The sequence below is a fragment of the Manis pentadactyla genome, chromosome 12, assembly GCF_030020395.1.
Source record: "Manis pentadactyla isolate mManPen7 chromosome 12, mManPen7.hap1, whole genome shotgun sequence".
Classification (NCBI taxonomy): Eukaryota; Metazoa; Chordata; class Mammalia; order Pholidota; family Manidae; genus Manis; species Manis pentadactyla.
The window spans coordinates 50,406,691-50,428,058 of record NC_080030.1 but is presented as its reverse complement, the minus strand read 5'-3'; the positions used below and the strand labels follow the sequence as shown (position 1 = coordinate 50,428,058).

Below are 21,368 nucleotides of genomic sequence, written 5' to 3'. Positions count from 1 at the left end.
GTTGTATTTTTTCATTTTGGTTATTAAATTCTTCAGCCCTGAATGGCTTTTTCATATTTTCATCTCTCTGTTGAAATTATCTTTGATATCTTGAATTAGTTTCTACATTTCAGTGGACATCTTTATAACTGTTACTCTGAATTCTTTATCAGGAAGATTGCTAATCTCTATTTTCATTTAGTTCTTTTTCTCCTGTTTTATCATGTTCTTTTGTTTGGAACATATTACTCTGCCCTTTGTCTGGGTCTGTGTTTCTACCTTTGTATTATATACATTAGCTATAACTTCTGGTCCTGAAAACAATGGCTTTATGAAGTGTGAGTCCTTTGATGCCCAGGAACTTGAGACCCTCTGCTCACCAGCTGAGCAAGCAATGGTTGCTATTGGTGGGCTATGGGTGGGGCCTGCCTGTCTATTTGCCAATAATGGCTGATCACCATAGCTAGCCTCTGGGTGTCCTCTGTGTGATTCGTTGTGGATTTGTTGTGTGCAGGGCAACTCATCCAGCAATGTCAAACCACTGCTAGGCCAACTGGTCTGGGTGTGGTGGGTGTAGAGGGTGATGCTGGGTCTGAACCAACAGGGCAGGTGGAAGGTTTCAGAGCTGGTTCCTCCAAGCTTTTGGCCAGTTGTGCTAAAATAGAGCAGGGAGTGTCATTAGCCCTCTGATTTCCAGTCAGCATTGTCAGACTGCTGCTGAACTAAGTGGACTGGGTGGGATGGGAACACACAGAGGCACCTCCACAGGATTGAGCCACCAGCAAGGCAGATGGAAAGTTTCATATCTGGCTGTCCCAAGTGCTTGACCAGTTGGGCTGATGGAGGGCTGTGTTTCATCTGCCTGCCCTTTCTCCTGTAGATACTTCCCTCCAACCCCCACCACTCTAGCACACTTCCTGCTGCTGGCAAATCTTTCAATTTGCCCCCTCTGTGTGGGGTTTCAGTGGGACCAACAGAGCACTCCTGTCCTCCACAAGAGACAGGAGTCATGGCCCCCAACAGCACTCCAACTCTCCATGGTGTCCAGCCCTGTTAACTGTCAAAGCCCAATGCAATGTGTATTCCTGAGGCATATCCCAAGTGCAAATATGCTGGATTCCTGAGTGTTTATCCCATCTTCACCCCATTCCTCTCCCTCCTGCCTGAAAGCTTGGATGGGGGAAGGACTTGGGTCCATATCAGTCATGGCTCTTGTCCCTTTTCCCTTCTCAGGGTGATCTCTTCTTCACCTAGTGTAGATCATCTGTTATGCAGTCTTCAGGTTTTTTTCAGGATTAGTTGTATTTGCTATAATGGTTTCCTCAGTGTGTATGTGCCAGGAGGATTTTGGTTTGCCATCCTACTCCACCACCTTCCTCCCACAGTCTCCAGGATTATTTTAAAACAGTGTGTGCCCTGCAAGCTCAAGAATTTTCCCCAAACTGCATGTACACCATTATTTTTTTCACAATAAGACTGTTTTTTGCCACCATTAAAGTCTGAATTTAAATTTTTCTTGTTGTGTTGACTCATATCCATTATTAGCTTGTTCAGTTTCAGCACCAGTCTCATCCCTAGTAGCTTTACAGAACTACTGCCTTCACCATAAAAATCCACCCATTTTATCAATTCAAACTTGATCTTCTATATCATTTTTACTTTTCTAGTGATATCATGGAGAGGATAAAAAATTATCAAGTCTTTTCCATATCTTTTCCACTCAATTTATTGACCACTTCTTTAATGCAATTCGTCTACAACTTTTGGGTCATGATTTCCATCACCTCCTTCCAAATTTTTCAGACCTTTGGTATTGAACTTAAGAGGTCTTCTGAATCTGATTGTTATATTTTTTAGTAAACCCAGCACAGCCCAGATGAATTAAATAACCAACAGTACTCTTGACTTCATGAACTTTAATCATGGTTTGCCGTTTTTTGATCATAGAGCACATTTTGTCATGAGGAAGATCTATGATGTGGTCAGGCAAGTTTTGTCCAGAAGATTCTCAGAATTAGATTGCATTTTCTAAATGTACCTTCATCTTTCTGTAGATCAGCAAGGGTATATTTAAAAATACACCCTTAAGGTTATCAGATGATATTTTTCCTTAAGCCCTTGAGATTAGTGTTTTTCCAACATTCCTTATAATTAACATAGCTGGTGATTTCACATCATACCAATATTTCTTAGAAACTGATCAACTATTTTCTTCTTGGCTCCATTTTTCAGCTTCTTCTGGTAAGATCCTAGTTCTTGCTAACTACCATGGTGCTGCTCTGAGAGCCAAAAGCTTACACCATTGTTTTCTTTTGCAATTTTTATAGGCAATGAACAGTTCCTCAACCCCAGTTCACAATCTCAGAAACAGAAAATTACATAGATATATTTTTAGAGCCCTTGTATAAAATGAAAAAAGAATATCATTCCACATCATCTCCCTGTAACTGATAATTTTTTTTTTTAATGAAAAGCAGTTTAGGGCAGAAAGGATAGATGTTTTAAGGAAATGATAAGGATTATGGTTATATACTGCTATGGTCTGAATGTTTGTCTCCTCCTCAAAAATTCATACATTGAAATCTAATACCTAATGTGGAGATATTAGGAAATGGGGTCTTTGGGAGTTGCTTAGGTCATGAAGGTGTTGCCCTCATGCATTGGATCAGTACTCCTATAAATAGGAGTCTCAGTGGGAGACTGAGAGTTAGCTCACCCTTCCTGACCTGGAAGAAGGTCTTCACAAAAACATTCTAATACCTGGATCTCAGACTTGCAGCATCCAAAACTGTGAGAAATAATTTATGTGGTATTTTGTTACAGCATCCTGAATTAAAACTGCTTATTTATTCAAAGCTTTTATGTTGTGTGAACAGTCCTGGGATGATTTTTCAATATAATTTTGTGAGTAAATATTTATTTCCACTATCCTAATGTTAAATAAAACCCATCTAGTTCTTTAAACTTAGATCACAACTGTTATTTTTTTCTAGTTTCATTATCTTAATATGTACTTTAGACTCACTCTTCAATTTTGCCTTCCCCATGTATTTACATAAGGATTTTTTAAGCATGTAAATATCCTTTGACGTGTAAGAATATTTTAAATAGTGAACCACTGTCTCTTATTTCATAGTTACTTTTGCCAATCATTTTAATACAATAATCAGGTCTAATAAATTGGTCACAATCTTGGAAACCATCCTGTGTGAATCAATATAATCTGCCAGCTTCTTGGTTGTCATAGAAACTGATGATAGCAAGCATGTTTAATGCAACACACATTTTATGTATAAATGATTAACCTACTAAAGTTTAAAAATGAGCCTAATCAAACCATGTTTACCACAAGTTTCATTACTACTCTCCATTTTGTCCAATGCATCATTTTTTTTAACCTGAACCAAAAAATATACAACACTAAAATGAATAGATAAAGGATGTACCTAATATTTGGTAGTTCTTACAGAAGGGAAGAATTGTTATTCCAGATGAAATAATGTACGTATGTGACTTGTCCTACCGATTAAGTTGCTCTTGTTAATGATGTGTTTAGCTGTTTCCATCACTGCCCAGCTGTAGGAATTTGAGCAATGAAAAGACTTGCAAAATTCCCCCATTGGGATGCAATGAAACGAATCATCTTAAGGATTCAGAATGTAATTTCTGAGTAATAAAAAGGATATGATTGAAGCTTTGAAACAACTAAGCAGTTTTCTGTGCAAATATTCAAGGTTCAGTCAAGGAAATATTTTATCTTTCAAAGATTTCATCCATAAACCATTAGGACAAAATTATACAAGTCATTATTTTCCACAAAATGTATTTATATAAATTCCTCCTTTTTGCATGTTTGAATAAGTATCACCAAAGTATAAAAATATTATAATCCAAAGAAAGAAGCATTCCTATCTCCATACAGAATATTGCTAAGTCTAGTGTAAAAATTGGGTATTTTACATTAAAGAAAATCATTCAGGAAAGCTGAAATACGTATGACTACATTAAGAATATCCATGAAAGGCTTATACAAACATATGTAGAGAGATATATAAAATATACATGCACACACATTTTTATGTGTGTTCATATACATGAATATAAATATTACACATATAGAGAAAGCTGGAGAGAGAGAGAATAGTAATGTAAACACGTACCAAGTACCCATCATTCAGCTTCAATGAATAGAAATTCATGACCAGTTTTGTTTTATCTTTATCCCCACTAGTTAACCCCATTTCACATTTTCAAGGAGCTAAACTGAGACTTCATTTCACTCTTCCTTCTGTATTTAATGTGCACCTCTAAAAATAAGCCATCTTTCAAAAACATGATAATAGCAACTACCAAAAAGAGTTCGTTCCTTATTATCATAAAAAATCTAGTGAGTTTTCCAACTTGACCAGTTGCCTCATGGAAGTTTTCCAATGAACTTGTTGGAATCAGGGCCCCAATTAGGTCTACACAACGGAATTAACCAGTGTATTTCCTAGATTTGTCCTATGTATTTATGTTTTCCTTCTTTTACATTTTTCCTACCCCCTGAGAATTTGTTGAAAATGCTCAAAATTCAAAGTTATTTTAAAACTCTCATGGCTATTATAACACTGATCTATTTCTTAACAGCCAGGAATTAACAAATCACCAAAGAGAAATGGAAATTGATTAGCCCAATTTGAACAATACATTTTGTGATCTAAGTACGGCAAAGTAGTGAAATAGTTGCAACAAATTTTAATACTGTTTATTTCTGCTGTAATATTACTTAAAAGTATTTTGAGAATAATTACTGTACTCGTAAAGGAGTAAACTCACATCATATTAGAATTATAATCTTTGCTGCTTTTAATCAAGAAGTTGGCTATGTGATTTCTTGGGTTATTAAAATATGTCAAAAAATATATAACAATAGCACTAAAATTATTTTAAAGATTAAAATTTATAACTTAAATAATATGAATACGAATAAATATAAGGATTTGTAAACCCTTTCTTCAAGGGATGGATCTTAAGAAGTACAGTGTGCATGAATAGTAAGAAGTGTTAGTTAACAAAATAATTATTCTGTCCACATGATATACACATCACATATGTATGTGTACAATATAATTCTATCAATTTTTCTCTTGACTGTAAGATGTATTGTACTTAGTAATACACTGTATCTGTCAAATTATTCTCTCAGCCCATTTACTCAAAGGTAACAGTAGATCAGTATTGAGACACCAGGAGCTAATCATCAAAGAACATGTTTGTATTACATTTTACTTATTAACCTCTTAAGAAAACTTTCAGGTTTTATAGGCTATAGTCTATTCAATATACTTGAAAATATGATAAGTGACTAATCAATTACTACATTTTTTATTCAAAATTAAAGGTTCATTTTATTGATGTAATCTTTATGAATAATCTCAAAATAAGGGGAGGTGATCAAGATGGTGGCATGAGTAGGGTTGCAGAAATCTCCTCCCAAAATACAGCAAATACAACTATTCCTAAAAGAGAGACCAGGAGATACAGTACAACAGTTAGGCTACATCTACATCTGCAAGAACTCAACATCTCACAAAAAGGGTAAGATACAAAACCATGACCCAGCAGGACCCTAATGCTCCCTCCACCCCAGCTCTCCAGTGGGAGGAAAAGAATCAGACTGGATGGGGGAGGAGGGAAGCACAGGACTGCTAAATAACCAGCCCTAGTAATCCGCACTGGGAACACAGACACACATTGCATGGTGTACTGGGTATTAGAGAAATGGAAAAGTAAAATCCAAGACAGAGACTGTGAACAGATCCCCACAGCTGGCTCCCCTGGGACAAAAGAAAAGTGGGCATTTTTAAAGTATAAAGGGTTTAACAGGTGGACAAAATCATCCCAGCACACTCAGCCCAGCAGGCTGGGAATCTTAAGGAACTTCAGGCACCCTAATACCCTGGTTGGCAATGCAGTTCTGAAGCCCCTCATAGCAATAAGCAGCCTGTTGTTCATTCCTCCCTGTTGGCACTGGAAGCAAACCGGCTGACCTGTCATTGCTGCAGACTAGCTAGGGAGCAGCGCCACCCACAGCAACCACACCAGCTAACCAGACCAGACCCAGAGGCTGCCACAAGCATGCAGCAGCCCAGCACAGACTGGAAAAACCATTGCAAGGTCCAGAAGGCACGAAGGGGTACTGTTCTCACAAGAGAACACACACCATGCACATGCGACCTCTGGAAGTACCCTAGGCTATCCGAAGGGCTGCCCCACCCATGGCAGCTCAGGGGATTAACATGGAGGCTGCTCCCTGTGTGTGGGTAACTGGCATAGGCAGTGGAGAAGGGCAAGTTGACCAGCAAGCAGGAAGGGACTTTGTTCTCTCAGCTGACACATGTGCCACTTGCTGGCAATCATTTCTATTGCCATGAAAGGGCAGAAGAACCTAGTCCAGTCCAAAATCATTCAAACAATGCAAGAGAGAGGGCCTGGCAACATAGGTATAACCTATCTTCCTGAAAAACAATTCAAAATAAAAGTCATAACCATGTTGATGGAGCTACAGAGAAATATGCAAGAGCTAAGGGATGAAGTCCATTGGGAGATAACAGAAATGAAGCAATCAATGGAAGGACTTAAGAGCAGGCAGAATGAGGTGCAAGCAAATGTGAATGGAATATAAATCAGAGAACAGGAATAAAGAGAAGCTGAGGCAGAGAGAGATAAAAGGATCTCTAGGAATGAAAGAATATTAAGAGAACTGTGTGACCAATACAAACAGAACAATATTCGCATAATAAGGGTACCAGAAAAGAAGAGAGAGGAAAAGGGATAGAAGGTGTCTTTGAAGAAATAATTGCTGAAAAACTCCCCAATCTGGGGAAGGAAATAGTTTCTCAGACCACGGAAGCACACAGATATCCCAACACAAGAAACCCAAGGAGGACAACACCAAGACATATGATAATTAAAATGGCAAAGATCAAAGACAAGGACAGGGTATTAAAGGCAGACAGAGAGAGAAAAAAGATCACCTACAAAGGAAAACACATCAGGCTATCATCAGACTTCTCAACAGAAACCTTACAGGCCAGAAGAGAATGGCATGATACATTTAATGCAATAAAACAGAAGGGCCTTGACCCAAGAATATTGTATCCAGCAAAATTATCATTTAAATTTGAAGGAGGGATTAAACAACTTTCAGATATGCAAAAGTTGAGGGAATTTGCCTCCCACAAACCACCTCTACAGGGTTTCTTAATGGGACTGGTCTACATGGAAGTATTCCTAACGCTAAATAGATGTGATCAGAGAAAATAAAATCACAGCAAAGAAAGCAGACCAACAAAATACTAACTAAAGGCAAAAAATAAAATCAGCTATCCACAAAAGCAGTCAAGGGAAACACAAAAGAGTACAGAATAAAACACCTTACATATAAAGAGTAGAGGAGGAAGAATAAGAAGAGAGAGAAATAAAGAATCATCAGACTGATTTTATAATAGCATAATAAGTGAATTAAACTTACACAGATACATAGTAAAGAAACTACCCTTCAACCTTGGTAACCATGAATCTCAAACCTGCAATGGTAATATGAACATATCTATTGATAATCACCCAAAATGTAAATGGATTGAATGTACCAATCAAAAGACACAGAATAATAGAATGGATAAAAAAGAAAGATCCATCTATATGCTGCTTACAAGCGACTCACCTCAAACCCAAAGACACATACACAGACTAAAAGTGAAGGGATGGAAAAAGATACTTCATGCAAACAACAGGGAGAAAAAAGCAGGTATTGCAGTGCTTGTATCAGACAAAATAGACCTCAAAACAAAGAAAGTAATAAGAGATAAACAAGGACATAATATAATGATAAAGCAGTCAGTTCAACAAGAGGATATAACCATTATAAATATCTATGCACCCAACACAGGAGCACCAACATATGTGAAACAAATACTAACAGAATTAAACGAGGAAATAGAACACAATGCATTCATTTTAGGAGACATCAACACACCACTCACTCCAAAGGACAGATCAATCAGACAGAAAATAAGGACACAGAGGCACTGAACAACATGCTAGAACAGATCGACCTAACAGACATCTACAGAACTCTACACCCAAAAGCAACAGGATACACATTCTTCTCAAGTGTACATGGAACTTTCTCCAGAATAGACCACATAATAGGCCACAAAAAGAGCCTCAGTAAATTCAAAAAGATTGAAATTCTACCAGTCAACATCTCAGATCACAAAGGTATGAAACTAGAAATAAATTGTACAAAGAAAACAAAAGGCTCACAAACACATGGAGGCTTAACAACATGGTCCTAAATAATCAATGGATGAATGACCAAATTAAAATAGAGATCAAGCAATATGTGGAGACAAATGACAACAACACAATGCCCAACTTCTGTGGGACGCAGTGAAGGCAGTTCTCAGAGAAAAGTATGTAGCAATCCAGGCCTATTTAAAGAAGGAAGAACAATCATAAATGAATAGTCTAAAGTCACAATTCTTGAAATTGGAAAAAGAAGGTCAACTGAGGCCCAAAGTCAGCAGAAGGAGAGACATAATAAAGATCAGAGAAGAAATAAATAAAATTGAGGAGAATAAAACAAGAGAAAATAATCAATGAAACCAAGAGCTAGTTCTTTGACAAAATGAACAAAATAGATAAACCCCTAGCCAGACTTATTAAGAGAAAAAGAGAATCTACACACGTCAACAGAATCAGAAATGAGAAAGGAAAAATCACGATGGACCACACAGAAATACAAAGAATTATTAGAGAATATTTTGAAAATCTATATGCTAATAAACTAGATAACCTAGAAGAAATGGACAACTTTCTAGAAAAATACAACCTTCCAAGACAGACCAAGGAAGAAACAGAAAATCTAAACAGACTAATTACCAGCAATAAAATTGAATGGGTAATAAAAAAAAAACTACCCAAGAACAAAATCCCTGGGCCAGAAGGCTTCATTGCAAAATTTTATCAAGACATTTAGAGAAGACATAATACCCATTCTCCTTAAAGTTTTCCAAAAAATAGAAGAGGATGGAACACTTCCAAACTCACTCTATGAAGCCAACATCACTCTAATAACAAAACCAGACAAAGACCCCAACCAAAAACAAAAATTACAGACCAATATCCCTGATGAACATAGATGTAAAAATACTCAACAAAAATATTAGCAGACCGAAATCAAAAATACATGTAGAAGATCATACACCATGACCAAGTGGGATTCATCTCAGGGATGCAAGGATGGTACAACATTCAAAAATCCATCAAAAACATCCACCACATCAACAAAAAGGATAAAAACCATATGTTCATCTCCATAGATGCTGAAAAAGCACTCGACAAAATTCAACATCCATTCAGGTTAAAAACTTTCAACAAAACAGTATAGAGGGCAAGTACCTCAACATAAAAAAGGCTATATATGATAAACCCACAGCCAACATCATACTTAACAGTGAGAAGCTGAAAGCTTTTCACCTAAGATCAGGAACAAGACAGGGATGCTCACTCTCCCCACTTTTATTCAACATAGTACTGGAGGACATAACCATGGCAATCAGACAAAACAAGAAATAAAAGACATCCATATTGGTAAAGAAGAAATCAAACTGTCACTATTTGCAGATGACATGATATTGTACATAAAAATCCCTAAAGACCCCACTCCAAAACTACTACAACTAATATCTGAATTCATCAAAGTTGCAGGATACAAAATTAATACACAGAAATCTCTTGCTTTCCTATACACTAACGATGAACTAGCAGAAAGAGAAATCAGAAAAACAATTCAATTCACAATTGCATCAAAGAGAATAAAATACCTAGAAATAAACCTAACCAAGGAAGTGAAAGACCCATACCCTGAAAACTATAAGAAACTCTTATGAGAAATTAAAGAGGACACTAATAAATGGAAATTCATCCCATGCTCTTCACTAGGAAGAATTAATATTGTCAAATTGGCCATCCTGCCTAAAGCAATATACAGATTCAATAGATTCCCTATTAGAATATCAATAATATTCTTCAATGAACTGGAACAAATAGTTCTAAAATTCATATGGAACCACCAAGGACCCCGAATAGCCAAAGCATTCCTGAGAAGGAAGAAAAAAGTGGAGGGATCTCACTCCCCAACTTCAAGCTCTACTACAAAGCCACTGAGCATTCCTAGGGTAAATTGCTAGGAGTGGAATTCCTGGGTCAAATGGTATTTCTATTTTGAGCTTTTTGAGGAACCTCCATACTGATTTCCACAATGGTTGAGCTAATTTACATTACCACCAGCAGTGTAGGAGAGTTCCCCTTTCTCCACATTCTTGCCAACATTTGTTGTTGTTTGTCTTTTGGATGGCGGCCATCCTAACTGGTGTGAGGTGATATCTCACTGTGGTTTTAATTTGCATTTCTCTGATGATTAATGATGTGGATCACTACTACAGTGATCAAGACAATTTGGTACTGGCACAAGAACAGACCTGCCAATCAGTGGAACAGAATAGAGTCCAGATATGAACCCAAACATATATGGCCAATTAATATATGATAAAGGAGCCATGGACATACAATTGGGAAATGACAGCCTCTTCAACAGCTGGTGTTGGCAAAACTGGACAGCTACATGTAAGAGAATGAAACTGGATCATTGCCTAACCCCATACACAAAAGTAAATTCGAGATGGATCAAAGACCTCAATGTAAATCATGAAACCATAAAACTCTTAGAAAAAAACATAGGCAAAACTCTCTTGAACATAAACATGAGCAACTTCTTCATGAAAATACTCCCTGGGCAAGGGAAACAAAAGCAAAAATGAACAAGTGGGACTATATCAAGCTGAAAAGCTTATGTACAGCAAAGGAAACCATCAATAGAACAAAAACGTAGCCTACAGTAGTGGAGAGTATATTCATAAATGACAGATCTGATAAAGGGTTGACATCCAAAATATATAAAGAGCTCACACACCTCAACAAACAAAAAGCAAATAATCCAATTAACAAATGGGCAGAGGAGCTGAACAGACACTTCTCCAAAGAAAAATTCAAATGGTCAACAGACACATGAGAAAATGCTCCACATCATTAATCATCAGAGAAATGCAAATTAAAACTACAGTGAGATATCACCTCACACCAGTTAGGATGGCCACCATCCAAAAGACAAACAACAACAAATGTTGGCAAGAATGTGGAGAAAGGGGAACCCTCCTACACTGCTGGTGGGAATGTACATTAGTTCAACCATTGTGGAAATCAGTATGGAGGTTCCTCAAAAAGCTCAAAATAGAAATACCATTTGACCCAGGAATTCCACTCCTAGGAATTTACCCTAGGAATGCAGGATCCCGGTTTGAAAAAGACAGATGCACCCCTATGTTTACTGCAGCACTATTTATAATAGCCAATAAATGGAAGCAACCTAAGTGTCCATAAGTAGATGACTGGATAAAGAAGACGTGGTACATATACACAATGGAATATTATTCAGCCATATGAAGAAAACAAATCCTACCATTTGCAACAACATGGATGGAGCTAGAGGGTATTATGTTCAGTGAAATAAGCCAGGCAGAAAAAGGCAAGTATCAGATGTTTTCACTCATATGTGGAGTATAAGAACAAAGAAAAAAACTAAAGGAACAAAACAGCAGCAGACTCACAGAACCCAAGAATGGACCAAAAGTTACCAAAGGGTAAGGGACTGTGGAGGATGTGTGGGAAGGGAGGGATAAGGGAGAAAAGGGGGTGTTATGATTAGTATACACAATGTAGGGGTGTGGGCAAGGGGAAGGCAGTACAACACAAAGAGGACGAGTAGTGATTCAATAACATCCTACTATGCTGATGGACAGTGACTGTAATGGGGTATGTGGTGGGGACTTGATAATGGGGGAGTCTAGTAAACATAATGTTGCTCATGTAATTGTATATTAATGATACCAAAATATAAAAAAAAGAGAATCTTAAAATAAGAGAATTCATGCCCAACCGTCTAAAATATACGGGGACAAAAGCATAGAAAGACTGAAAGAATTACAAATGTTTAATGCATAGAGTACCCAGAAGCACCATGCAAATTGATGATTATATATGAAATGATTATATTATTTATCTTCTAATGCAGTACAGTTTAAAAGTGAAAAAAGATATTATTAATAATTATGCTGAAACTATATATGTAAAACAGCTCTGTCCTGGGCAATTATTTAATTGAAACAATTAAAACAAATTGGCCCCTACCTTCTTAGAACTTATTGAACTATGATAGCTGTTTTATACATAAACAAATATAAATTTGAAAATTATTTAAGAGCTGTATAGGTATAATCACAACAGAACTGGGTGGGATAAGATTTTAGTATCAAAGTTGCTACCCATGTAGCAGTATTATGTGACAATCATATTTACAATTTAAACCTTTATCTCATTACAAATACTTGAACCTTCCTCTGCTATTACAATTTTTTCCACCAGATGGTAGTCAATAAAAGCAATAAACAGAGATTAACAGAATTAAAAGAAATAAAATTAAATTGAAACAAAACTCAAATAGAAAATTTGTTTATGGCTGGAGATGTAACTATGCTTATAAAAATTCTATGTATCAGATACATTAAAATGAACATTTTTAAGCTTCCTTTTCAATTCAAATATTGCCCCAATATTGAATTTGTGCAAATACTTTAGGATTAACTTGGATTTCTAGGCCTTTCAGACTGTTAAATAACATAGACAGGAAAATGCTGAATTTCAGTACTGGAGTCCATGTTCATTTTTCTTACATCATTCACAAGCATATACATACAGACTTATTTTAAATATTCATCCAGTCTTTGTTTACTTAAAAGAAGCACTCTAATGTTCTAAAAGATAATTTTTAGAAAATATATTTTCTGAAGGTTCTTTATTTTAAAGTCCATCTATTCTTCTTACCCTAAAAAAATCAGATATGTGGAATTATTTCCTCTGCGTGGAATCTTCTCCTCTAGCCTTGTTAGTCTTGGTTTGTACATAAAGTATTCATTATTTGCAAAAACCAATTATCATCCCTGTCTGGATACATTAAGTTTTTTCTACAGGTCTTTTCCTCCCTATCACATTTTAAGCAACAGTTTACATGAATTATTCATATTTCCCATATTGCAGGCAAGGTTTTTTTTTATTAAATTTGATCATAATAATAGTTATTACCTCAGTCATGGCAGTTTTATGAGTCTTCTTCAATGCTATTACCTGGAAAGATTTCAATCAAGAAATATGAAAGATGCAAATCAATTTCCATAATAAAATTAAACTGTACCATCTACTCCTTCATTCCAGCAATAGGGCTGATTGACAGCCTCTTCCTGATAGCTGGAGCAGATAATATTCAGATAAAGAAATGGAGAATGACAGATTATTTGCTCTTAAGAACTTGAGTTCCTTTTTCTTCACTGTTGCTATTTGGTATTTGCTAATCTCACTGGAACATAATATTTAACTCCAAGTACATATACAAATTTATTTTCAAGCATAGTGTTTTCTTTTCTAAAAGTAGTTGATTTTCTCAGGTAGTTGTGCTTACAATAGAATAAAGACCATATTAAGTGATGTAATATTGTTTTTCTTCTAATGACAGTATAACTTCACTTTGTATAACAAAAATACTGCTATTGGGAGGAAAGAGTGATTCATTTGGTTCTGGATGTCAAATTTTTATTAAAGTCAGATTTTTATTACGAGAATTTTCTTCTAGGAAATATGTATCAGATAATGCTCTAACATAATGAAGGAAGTTGTTTGGTTAAGCTGAACTAACAGATCTAAAAGACCGGGAAATTTTTACAATGAAAAGCTGTGATGTTTGAGAGCAGAAAGTTGTAAATATGTACAGTATATACCCTGGTTTAGAAAAGAGGGTCTTACCGCTTTCACTTTCTCAAACCACTGAGTGACTTGGCAGATGACTGGTGCAGCAACCATCTAATTGCACTCCTTTCAAAATGTATCACAGGATTTGAGAAAATGAGATGGCAGCAACATCTTTGATAAATACGACACTTCAACATTCTCCAAGTCAATGGCACAAGATATCTTACAATTCAATGTCTTATTGTTCTCTTCAACACTCACAGTTAATAATTAACCCTGGCTTAACATATAAATGTCTTCGGCTTAGCATCTTTACTTTTTCCATAATTTATGCTTTCACAAATGTTTCTGATTTGTGGGATAGCATTGAAATATAATTTTAGGAATAGAAACAAATTATTTTTAGTAAAGCAAGATAGAAAATTTAAAGTTAACTTGTTAGAAGCAGTAATCATCAGGTTCCACAATACTAGCCCAACTTCCTTTCATGAATTAACTTAAACTTTACTTCTTGTAGCCTTTAGTGACCCTCCCATCTGGTACAGGGGCCTCTTCTCTCTGCTTGTGTATATTTTAGTATTTATCCCCATAACCAGTTCCTATTTAATTGATTATATCTATACCATAAGTACTTTTTTGCTAATAATATTGGATATATACCCATGTCTAGGACAATGACCAGTCAATACTTATTAATTTGAATGAATGGATTGATGGACACCAGTTGCACAGGATAGCAACTTCCATAATTGATACATGTACTCCAGAAAGTTATCTTCTAATCAATAAGCAATGTTCATTTTCTGTTGCATAATAAATGTAATGTTCATTTTGTAACCTATGGAGTGTTCACCTCCATGCTATTCATTCTCTAGTTAAATGAATATCAACAAAAGTTGGTCTCATTCATGAAGCCATAAATTCATTTTGAATTAAATTATTAAATTATATATAGAGAAAATTAATTTATTAAAATTAGTACAAAATATGCATAAAATACGTGTAAAGTTATTTGAATATAAAATTTCCAAACACTTAGAACTAGCTCAGAGTAATCTTAACAGCAAAATTAAATGACTAAATTTCCTGTAAAGTTTTTGAATGTGAGTCACAAAATTAGACTTGAGATTAGATTAAAGATGGCGGTGTGAGAGGAGAGACAGAGGCTTCCTCTTAAACTGGATACAATTAGAAAATGTACTTGGCACAACTAATCCTGAGAGAGCAACAGGAAAGAGGACGGTGTCAGTCTGCACACACCTGGAGAAAAGAGCAGAAATCAGTGAACGGGGTAACGTACCAGAGCTGTGGCTCTGTGGGACCCGAGCCCATCCCCCACCCCAGCTCACCAGCGGGAGGAAGAGAAACGGAGCAGGGAGGGAGTGGAAGGCCTGGGACTGCTGAATACCTAGCTCCGGAGATCTGCTCTGGGAGCACAAACCTACATTTCATGGTGCTTTCATGAGACTCGCATGACTACCAGGTTGGAAAGTTAATACAGGCAGAGTTCCTGGGGAGACTGGGATTCCAGCTGCTTGTGGAAATCAGGGATCCATATCCGGCTGCTCTGGTACAAAAAATTATACCAGTGTGACCGGCCCACTGGCTCAGGCAGTGGAGACAGGCACAGCAGCCAGGAGGTGGGGAACAGCTCTTTCCTACCCCCAGGCACCAGTACCGCTCCCCTGTGACCCCCGACATTGCTTCAGGAGCTGAGCAGCTCCAGAATAGAGCTTCTGGACACTAGAGGGCGCCACATACAAACATGAAATACCAAAGGAACTTTGTCCAGAGTAAAATTACTAATACAACTCCCGAGATAGATTTAAATGATATGGACCTCATGACTCTTCCTGAAAGGGAGTTCAAAATAAAAATCATCAACATTCTAATGGAGGGACAGAAAGATATCCAAGAACTCAGGAATGAATTCAGGTCAGAGATCCAATCGTTAAAGAACACGATGGAGAGTATTAAAAGCAGGTTGGATACGGTGGAGGAGACAATAAACGAAATGGAAACTAGAGAAGAGGAATACAAAGAAGCTGAGGCACAGAGAGAAAAAAGGATCTCTAAGAATGAAAGAATATTGAGAGAACTGTGTGACCAATCCAAGCAGAACAAAATTCGCATTATAGGGACACCAGAAGAGAAGAGAGAAAGGGATAGAAAGTGTCTTTGAGGAGGTGGTTGCTGAAAACTTCCACAATCTGGGGAAGGACATAGTCTGTCAGGCCATGGAGATCCACAGATCTCCCAACACAAGGGACCCAAGGAAGACAACACCAAGACACTTAATAATTAAAATGGGAAAGATCAAGGATAAGGACAGTCTGTTAAAAGCAGCCAGAGACAGAAATAAGATCACATACAAAGGAAAGCCCTTCAGGCTATCATCAGACTTCTCAGCAGAAACCTTACAGGCCAGAAGGGAGTGGCATGATGTATTTAATGCCATGAAGCAGAAGGGCCTGGAACCAAGATTACTTTATCTGGCAAGATTATCATTTAAATTTGAAGGAGGGATTAAACAATTTCCAGATAAGCAAAATCTGAGAGAGTTCACCTCCCACAAACCATGTCTGCAGTCTATTTTGGAGGGACTGCTATAGATGGAAGTGTTCCTAGGGTTGGATAGCTGTCACCAGACGTAGTAAAATCACGGTAGGGAGGGTGGAGCAGCTGATTGCGAGGCAAATGCAAAATTAAATTGACTATCCCCAAAGTCAATCAAGGGATAGACAAAAAGTACAGAATTTGATACCTAATATATAAAGAATGAAGGAGGAAGAAAAAGGAGGAGAAATAGAAAAGAACCTTTAGATTGTGTTTGTAACAGCATACTAAGTGAGTTAAGTTAGACTCTTAGATAGTCTCTTAGATAGTTTCTAGGAAAGTAACCTAGAACCTTTGGAAACCACGAATCTAAAGCCTGAAATGGCAATAAGTACATACCTTTCAATAATCACCCTAAATGTAAATGGACTGAATGCACCAATCAAAAGACACAGAGTAATAGAATGGATAAAAAAGCAAGACCCATCCATATGCTGCTTACAAGACACTCACCTCAAACCCAAAGACATGCAAAGACTTGAAGTCAAGGGATGGAAAAACATATTTCATGCAAACAACAGAGAGAAAAAAGCAGGTGTTGCAATACTAGTATCAGAAAAAATAGACTTCAAAATAAAGAAAGTAACAAAAGATAAAAAGGACATTACATAATGATAAAGGGCTCAGTCCAACAAGAGGATATAACCATTATAAATATCTATGCACCCAACACAGGAGCACCAGCGTATGTGAAACAAATACTAACAGAATTAAAGGAGGAAATAGAATGCAATGCATTCATTCTGGGAGACTTCAACACAGCACTCACTCCAAAGGACAGATCCACCAGACAGAAAATAAGTAAGGACACAGAGGCACTGAACAACACACTAGAATAGATGGACCTAAAAGACATCTACAGAACTCTACATCCAAAAGCACCAGGATACACATTCTTCTCAAGTGCACATGAAACATTCTCCAGAATAGACCACATACTAGGCCACAAAAAGAGCCTCAGTAAATTCCAAAAGACTGAAATCCTACCAACCAACTTTTCAGACCACAAAGGCATAAAACTAGAAATAAACTGTACAAAGAAAGCAAAAAGGCTCACAAACACATGGAGGCCTAACAACACGCTCCTAAATAATCAATGGATCAATGACCAAATCAAAATTGAGATCCAGCAATATATGGAAACAAACGACAAGAACACAAAGCCCCAACTACTGTGGGACACAGCAAAAGCAGTCTTAAGAGGAAACTATATAGCAATCCAGGCATATTTAGAAAAGGAAGAAAAATCCCAAATGAATGGTCACAATTATCGAAATTGGAAAAAGAAGAACAAATGAGGCCTAAGGTCATCAGAAGGAGAGACATAATAAAGATCAGAGAAGAAATAAATAAAATAGAGAAGAATAAAACAATAGCAAAAATCAATGAAACCAAGAGCTGGTTCTTCAAGAAAATAAACAAAATAGATAAGCCTCTAGCCAGACTTATTAAGAGGAAAAGAGAGTCAACACAAATCAACAGAATCAGAAACAAGAAAGGAAAATTCATAACAGACCCCACAGAAATACAAAGAATTATTAGAGAGTATTATGAAAATCTATATGCTAACAAGCTGGGAAACCTGGAAGAAATAGACAACTTCCTAGAAAAATACAACCTCCCAAAACTGACCAAGGAAGAAACACAAAATCTAAATGAACCAATTACCAGCAAAGAGATTGAAGTGGTAATCAAAAAACTACCCAAGAAAAAAACCCAGGGCCAGATGGATTTACCTCAGAATTTTATCACACATACAGAGAAGATATAATACCCATTATCCTTAAAGTTTTCCAAAAAATAGAACAGGAGGGAATACTCCCAAACTCATTCTATGAAGCCAACATCACCCTAACACCAAAACCAGGCAAAGACCCCACCAAAAAAGAAAACTGCAGACCAATATCCCTGATGAACGTAGATGCATAAATACTCAACAAAATATTAGCAAACCGAACTCAAAAATACATCAAGAGGATCATACACCATGACCAAGTGGGATTCATCCCAGGGATACAAGGATGGTACAACATCCGAAAATTTCATCAACATCACCCACTACGTAAACAAAAAGGAGGACAAAAACCACATGATCATCTCCATAGATGCGGAAAAAGCATTCGATAAAATTCAACATCCATTCAAGATAAAAACTCTTAACAAAATGGGTACAGAGGGCAAGTACCTCAACATAATAAAGGCCATATATGATAAACCCACAGCCAACATTATACTGAACAGCGAGAGGCTGAAAGCTTTTCCTCTGCGATCGGGAACAAGACAGGGATGCCCACTCTCCCCACTGTTATTTAACATAGTACAGGAGGTCCTAGCCACGGCAATTAGACAAAACAAAGAAATACAAAGAATCCAAATTGGTGAAGAAGTTAAGCTCTCACTATTTGCAGATGACATGATACTGTACATAAAAACCCCTAAAGATATAGTCCCAAAACTACTAGAACTGATATTAGAATACAGCAAAGTTGCAGGATACAAAATTAACACACAGAAATCTGTGGCTTTCCTATACTAACAATGAACTAATAGAAAGAGAAATCAGGAAAACAATTCCATTCACAATAGCATTAAAAAGAATAAAATACCTAGGAATAAACCTAACCAAAAAACTGAAAGACCTATACCCTGAAAACTACAAGTCACTCTTAAGAGAAATTAAAGAAGATACCAACAAATGGAAACTCATTCCATGCTCCTGGCTAGGAATAATTAATATAATCAAAATGGCAATCCTGCCCAAAGCAATATACAGATTTGATGCAATCCCTATCACATTACCAAAAGCATTCTTCAATGAACTGGAACAAATAGTTCAAAAACTCATATGGAAACACCAAAGACCCCAAATAGCCAAAGCAATCCTGAGAAGAAAGAATAAAGTAGGGGGGACCTCACTCTCCAATTTCAAGCTCTACTACAAAGCCACAGTAATCAAGACAATTTGGTACTGGCACAAGAATAGAGCCACAGACCAGTGGAACAGAATACAGACTACAAACATTAACCCAAACATATATGGTCAATTAATATATGATAAAGGAGCCATGGACATACAATGGGGAAATGATAGTCTCTTCAACAGATGGTGCTGGCAATACTGGACAGCTACATGTAAGAGAATGAAACTGGATCACTGTCTAATCTAACCCCATACACAAAAGTAAATTCAAAATGGATCAAAGACCTCAATGTAAATCATGAAACCATAAAACTCTTAGAGAAAAACATACACAAAACTCTCTTGGACATAAACATGAGCGACTTCTTCATGAACATATCTTCCCGCGCAAGTGAAACAAAAGCAAAAATGAACAAGTGTTACTATATCAAGTTGAAAAGCTTATATACAGCAAAGGAAACCATCAATAGAACAAAAAGGTACCCTACAGTAGTGGAGAGTATATTCATAAATGACAGATCTGATAAAGGGTTGACATCCAAAATATATGAAGAGCTCACACACCTCAACAAACAAAAAGCAAATAATCCAATTAACAAATGGGCAGAGGAGCTGAACATACATTTCTCCAAAGAAGAAATTCAGATGGCCAACAGACACATGAAAAGATGCTCCACATCGCTTGTCATCAGAGAAATGCAAATTAAAACCACAATGAGATATCATCTCACACCAGTAAGGATTGCCACCATGCAAAAGACAAACAACAACAAATGTTGGCAAGGTTGTGGAGAAAGGGGAACCCCCCTACACTGCTGGTGGGAATGCAAATTAGTTCACCATTGTGGAAAGCAGTATGGAGGTTCCTCAAAAAGCTCAAAATAGAATTACCATTTGACTTAGGAATTCCAATTCTAGGAATTTACCCTAAGAATGCAGCAGCCCAGTTTTAAAAAGAAAGATGCACCCCTATATTTATCACAGCACTATTTACAATAGCCAAGAAATGGAAGCAACCTAAGTGTCCATCAATAGATGAATGGATAAAGAAGACGTGGTTCATATACACAATGGAATATTATTCATCCATAAGAAGGAAACAAATTCTACCGTTTGCAACAATATGGATGGAGCTAGAGGGTATTATGCTCAGTGAAATAAGCCAGGCAGAGAAAGACACATATCAAATGATTTCACTCATATGTGGAGTATAAGAACAAAGAAAAACTGAAGGAACAAAACAGTAGCAGAATCACAGAACCCAAGAATGGACTAACAGTTACCAAAGGGAAAGGGACTGGGCAGGAGGGGTGGGAAGGGAGGGATAAGGGCAGGGAAAAAGAAAGGGGTCCTTATGGTTAGCATGTATAGTGTGGGCGTGGGCATAAGTAGGGATGTGCAACACAGAGAATACAAGTAGTGAGTGTACAGCATCTTACTATGCTGATGGACAGTGACTGTAATGGGGTTTGTGGAGAGGGATACTTGGTGAAGGGGGAAGTCTAGTAACCATAATGTTCTTCATGTAATTGTAGATTCATAATAATAAAATGAGTAAAAATATTAGACTTAATATTCCTAGTGTATAAATAAGATAGATAGAAAGAATCAAAATAAATCATGCCATCTTTAGTACTCATAAAGTAGAGCCACTGAATGGGGGACTGAGTTGAGAGATAATTGTGAGAGCTGTAAATAAATGTTTCCCATGAAAAATATCCTATTGAAATGTAACGAAAAACAATAATAATAATACATGATACGGCAAGCCTACAGTAATTAAGAGAGTGTGGTTTTAGCATATGGATAGACAAATAGATAAATGAAAAATATTTGAAAGTCTAGAATAAAACCCTTACATTCATGGTTGATCAAATTTAGACAAAGGTGTCAAGACAATTCATTGGGGAAAAATAATCTTTTCAACAAATGATGCTCAGAGAACATG

The 21,368-nt window shown here is 36.7% G+C and overlaps 1 pseudogene; it reads right to left on the bottom strand.

Annotated features, from left to right (window-relative positions):
- Nucleotides 1–1,471: 1,471 nt before the first annotated feature.
- Nucleotides 1,472–21,368, bottom strand: part of LOC118921678 (40S ribosomal protein S3a-like) — a 142,139-nt pseudogene continuing 122,242 nt past the window's right edge.